We start from the raw sequence: 6,000 nt of genomic DNA, 5'->3' as shown, positions 1-6,000 counted from the left end.
ACCTCTTGCGAGCCTCTATCTCTGAATGCACCACAATATTTTATCTATACCCACTGAGAAATGGATAAAAATATTGATTTTCAAAACAAACTGAACTGATTTAATACTGGGCACTGGGCTTTATATATATATAAAGGAGAGAAGATTTCTTCAACACATTTATAAACATAATAGTTTTAGCCTAGATATTAGTTTATTATAGTTTTATAGATATAATAAAAATAGTAGTATTAGATAATAATAATAATAATAATAATAGATATTGATAGTTTTTAGACTAGATATTCTTCAAGACACTAGTGTTCAGCTTACAGTGGCATGTAAAGGCTTCACTAGGGTAATTAGGGTAAAGTTAGGGTAATTAGGCAAGTCATTGTATAACAGTGGTTTGTTCTGGAGACAATCCAACACTAATATTGCTGAAGGGGTGAATAATATTGAGCTTAACATGACTTTAACACTATTAAACACTGCTTTTACTCTGGCCCAAATAAAACTAATCAGAACAGAGAACAGAGACTAGAGGAAACACTAAATTTCCTGAATCTGAGAAACAGCATTTGGAAAATAATTGTGAGAGAAAAAGGAGGGTGAATAATTCTAACTTCAACTGTATACATGTATACTGATAAGTAAATATTCTGCCCTAACAAGGCCACATTGTCAGGGGTTCTCTCTCTTTCTCTCGGTGTGTGTTTTTCCAGTCCTCAGTTGTGGTGTGGAGTAATTAGCAGTTAGCCGGAGCGTGTGTTTCCCCTTCCTGCGGCCCGTCAGCATCTCGTTCCCTGACTGACGCTTCGCAGGAATCAAAAGATCTGCACTCGACAGCATGCGCCGCTACTCCAGTCATGCAGATCGCACCCGAGTTTCCCCTTGACAGAGATTAATGAGTTCCAGCCGCAGCCTTTGTTTCGGCGCGCGGCCATTTAGTGCGAAATACAATCCAAAAATATTATCTATCCCCAATTAATCCGGCAAATTTGCCCGTGCCACACATGTTGTGTTTCGGGGGCCAATTTGCTGCGGATGGGGGAGGACGATGTCGCAGGCACAATTACATTTAATTACTTGCCATCTAATTACGTTCATTAAAAGCTAATAAAATAAATGAGTGAAGCAGCTTTAAAATCTCTGCTACGCTCTTTGGTGTGAAATATAGCGGTGGGATTTCTGGCGTGATGTGACGGAGAGGAGACTTTACCAGTTATGAAGCAGACGTTTCATTTGTAGGAGAAAAGGAGCATGTTCACGAGACGCACTGCTGAATAATACACCACACTGCCAAAAAGATCCTTCTTGGTTTATTCTAGCATTTTCTAGACAAGTAAAAAATATAGTCTTGTATTCAGAAATGATGAATCAAAATGAAGTGAGTTTTCCCTAAATCAAGCAAAATAATCTGACAATGAGGAAAGCTGAATAATCTTGTTTTGGCATTGAAATAACATTATTCTGCTTACTCCATTGTCAGATTACTCTGTTTGTTTTAAGGAAAAACTTTTATATATTTCTAAAAACAAGACTATACTTTTTACTTAAAAATCTGTAATTTAACAGTTTATTTCCAGCAGCTGACTGTAAAATAACGAATATTAAATCACAGAAATTGAACTTAAAATAACGGATATTAAATCACAGAAATTGACTGTAAAATAACGGAAATTAAATTACAGAAATTTATTGTAAAATAACGGATATTAAATTACAGAAATTTATTGTAAAATAACGAATATTAAATTACAGAAATGTATTGTAAAATAACAGATATTAAATTACAGAAATTTATTGTAAAATAACGGAAATTAAATTACAGAAATTTATTGTAAAATAACGGATATTAAATTACAGAAATTTATTGTAAAATAACGGATATTAAATCACAGAAATGTATTGTAAAATAACAGATATTAAATTACAGAAATTTATTGTAAAATAACGAATATTAAATTACAGAAATTTATTGTAAAATAACGGATATTAAATTACAGAAATTTATTGTAAAATAACGGATATTAAATTACAGAAATTTATTGTAAAATAACGAACATTAAATTACAGAAATTTACTGTAAAATAACGAATATTAAATTACAGAATTTTACTGTAAAATAACGAATATTAAATTACAGAAATTTACTGTAAAATAACGGATATTAAATTACAGAAATTTATTGTAAAATAACGGATATTAAATTACAGAAATTTATTGTAAAATAACGGATATTAAATTACAGAAATTTACTGTAACATAACAGACATTAAATTACAGAATTTTACTGTAAAATAACGAATATTAAATTACAGAAATTTACTGTAAAATAACGAATATTAAATTACAGAAATTTATTGTAAAATAACGGATATTAAATTACAGAAATTTATTGTAAAATAACGGATATTAAATTACAGAAATTTATTGTAAAATAACGGATATTAAATTACAGAAATTTATTGTAAAATAACGGATATTAAATCACAGAAATTGACTGTAAAATAACGGATATTAAATTACAGAAATTTATTGTAAAATAACGAATATTAAATTACAGAATTTTACTGTAAAATAACGGATATTAAATTACAGAATTTTACTGTAAAATAACGGATATTAAATTACAGAAATTTATTGTAAAATAACGAATATTAAATTACAGAATTTTACTGTAAAATAACGGATATTAAATTACAGAAATTTATTGTAAAATAACGAATATTAAATTACAGAATTTTACTGTAAAATAACGGATATTAAATTACAGAAATTTACTGTAAAATAACGGATATTAAATTACAGAAATTTATTGTAAAATAACGAATATTAAATTACAGAATTTTACTGTAAAATAACGGATATTAAATTACAGAAATTTACTGTAAAATAATGGATTTTAAATTACAGAAATTGATTGTAAAATAACAAATATTAAAGTACAGAAATGTAAAAATACAGATTTTTTTTACAGTTTATGTACACACACACACACACGCACGCACGCACGCACACAAACACACACACACACACACACACACACACACCCTCTGATCTGCTTTTACATCCATTGCTCTGATTGTATCGCTGCTATACACTGATTCAGTGATTCTAGCACGCACACACACACACACACACAGATTCCTCCGAGGTGAAGGCCGGCAGTGACTGACCTCCAATCAGACTCTCAGATGTCTATCAGAGCCTGCAGGAAACCCACCATCAGACATCCATTCACAGAACAAAGGTCACACACTCGTATCACACACACACGCTGTGGCTCCTTACACACACTGGATTACAGCAGAGACGTTTAGTCCCGACTGTTATCACACTCTTACAGCACAGCACGACCACAGGAGCCATCTCTACACACATACACACACACACACATACACACGCACACACGCACGCACACATGCAGGCACGCACGCACACGCATCATATATTTAGTGTATTGCCTTATTGTTTAAACAGACGTGTACAAAACTGTTTATGTTTAATATAATATATTATATTTTAAGTTACCCACCCACCCCCTTCCATAAACCCAACCCACAGCGTTTTCAAAAGCACCGATAGACCCGCCCACCTCCTTCCCTAAACCCAACCGACAGTGTTTTTAAAGGCACTGATTGACCCGCCCACCCCCTTCCCTAAACCCAACCGACAGTGTTTTCAAAAGCAATGCAGAGAAAGAAAAGTCCTCATCTGATTTTGACCACATTTTCAGATTTTACCACGTTCTCACCCTGTTATTTGCTTGTTTATTTATTATTTTGGCCTTTGTTTTTGTCTTACCTGCTTTCTGGAACCGTTCTTCACTGGACTTGAACCCTTTCGTTACAGTCAACTCCTCTCTGCATGTCAAGTCTGCCAAACTACGCGGCGAGCCACTGGGCAAACTGGTAACAGTGGAAAAGCCGATCACATGGAGGCAAAATTGTGTATCTTCATCATATATTGAACATCAGCATATCTTTCTAATGGAAATTTTGGAGTAAAAGGATCTTATAAACATAAGGAACATTATTTTTAAGAGCACAGAGCTGGCTTTCATTTGCCGAAATGCAATTTACCAGTCTGAGGTGAAACTATAGTGAGGTTTATTTGAACACGCTGCTTTATGTGAGCAGAATTACAGACTTATATTGTGAATAATAGTGAATCAGCACGCCGTCAGAATGCAATGGATCAAACTTACATAAAGAGTGTCCAGTTGTGCCTCCAGACAGATTCTGAGGGCTGAAAGGAGAAAAAGAAACTAGAATTAAAATGCATTAACACAGTGAGAGGTTTAACAGAGCTCTGAAACACATTCACTGACCACTGCGGCACATTTATGATGTGAAACAAACACAAATCTGACTGACAGGTGTTAAGCATGCGTCAGGAAATGTTCAACCAAATTAAACCTTTATATCTTCATATTATATTCATATTTCTATATTGCCAACGGTCACTTTGATTATCAGACTGTTTGTATCAAATGCTGAATGTGTCAGTTTCTTAGTATAATGATATTATGATAATTATGTAAATTAAGCTTCCATTTATGAATTTTTTAAAGATGAATATATATATATATATATATATATATATATATATATATATATATATATATATATATATATATATATATATATATACTCAATAGCAATGCAGTTACTACTCATTTCTAAGGTAATACTGTATTATTGTTATTTAATTGACCTGAGCTGAAAAAACTAGCAATAATATACATGTACTAACTAATAATGTATTACTAACCTTAAATAACGGGAAAAAAACATTTCATGTTAATGCATTTATACTCATATCTAAGGTTAAACTGAATGTTAATGTCATTTAATTTGTCTGAGCTGACAAAAGCTAATAATAATATTCATGTACTAATTAATACAAAATCACGAATGTGACGAATGTGACTTAAATTTACTTAATGCTACTGCATTTATTACTCGTATTTAAGGTTATACTGTATGGTAATGTTATTTAACTGACCTGAGATAGAAAAAAACTAGCAATAATCTACATGAACTAACTAATAAAGTATCACTAACGTTTCAAAATTGAAAAAACACTTTATGTTACTGCATTTATTACTCATATTTAAGGTAATTTCAGTATTGTTTTCACTAGTAGAATACATTATTTTAATAATTTGTATATAGGTTGTATATGTTATGTTATTTGTTGTCTCTGTCACGGACATAAGCTAACAAAAACTAGCACTAATCTACATGTACTAACTAATAAAGTATTACTAATGTTAAATACTTAATGTTACTGCATTTATTACTCATATTTAAGGTTATACTGTATATTAATGTTTTTTAACTAACAAAAACTAGCAATAATCTACATCTACTAATCAATAAGTATTACTAACATTAAATAACTGAAAGGTACTTAATGATACTGCATTTATTACTCACATTTAAGGTGATTTCAGCATTGTGTTCACTAATAGAATACATTATAATAATAATTTGTGTATAAGTGGTATATGTTATGTTATTTCTTGTATCTGTTACAGACCTAAGCTAATGGAAACTAGCAATACACATTAATAAACATCATTTTTATTAACTAATGTTAACATGCAAAGCTGTTAAGATGTTTTCATCTCATTGTAAATGTGACGTCAGGCTACAAGTAACGCTTATGTAACGCTTACATTAATGTAACGTTAGTTTATTATTATTGTGTGACGTCAGCCTTCGCTACTAATACGCGCTCATGAACGGCTGTAGCGTAATTATACTTACAACAATGAAGCGATATGATTAAACTAAACTATCTGATTGTAAACTGAAAGTGAAAGACATCATTTGTTAAGTTATTCCCCGTTACGAGTGACTTATTCTTCATAGCGCGTTATAATAAGCCCATCATTGAAGTATTTCTCCTCAGCATCACACAGGAGGCTCACCATCGCAGTCCTCCAATCGCCGTCCGCTATACTCAATGACAACAGTCACCGTGGGCAATCAGGAGCGTGTTTACATT

General features: G+C 31.7%; 1 long non-coding RNA gene across 1 annotated transcript in view; it reads right to left on the bottom strand.

The window, feature by feature from the left end:
* LOC141378393 (uncharacterized) overlaps positions 1-5,941 on the bottom strand; it is a 41,825-nt gene extending 35,884 nt beyond the window's left edge. The window contains exons 1-3 of the long non-coding RNA XR_012392955.1: positions 5,760-5,941; positions 4,193-4,233; positions 3,790-3,893 (exon numbers count right to left, since the gene is read on the bottom strand). This is a non-coding gene — a long non-coding RNA (uncharacterized lncRNA). The remainder of the gene's footprint in view (positions 1-3,789; positions 3,894-4,192; positions 4,234-5,759) is intronic.
* Between the last annotated feature and the right edge of the window lie 59 nt (positions 5,942-6,000).

Source organism: Danio rerio, chromosome 17, assembly GCF_049306965.1.
Source record: "Danio rerio strain Tuebingen ecotype United States chromosome 17, GRCz12tu, whole genome shotgun sequence".
In the NCBI taxonomy this organism is placed as follows: Eukaryota; Metazoa; Chordata; class Actinopteri; order Cypriniformes; family Danionidae; genus Danio; species Danio rerio.
Note: the sequence above shows the minus strand (reverse complement) of the source record. Positions and strands in the feature narration are given on the sequence as shown.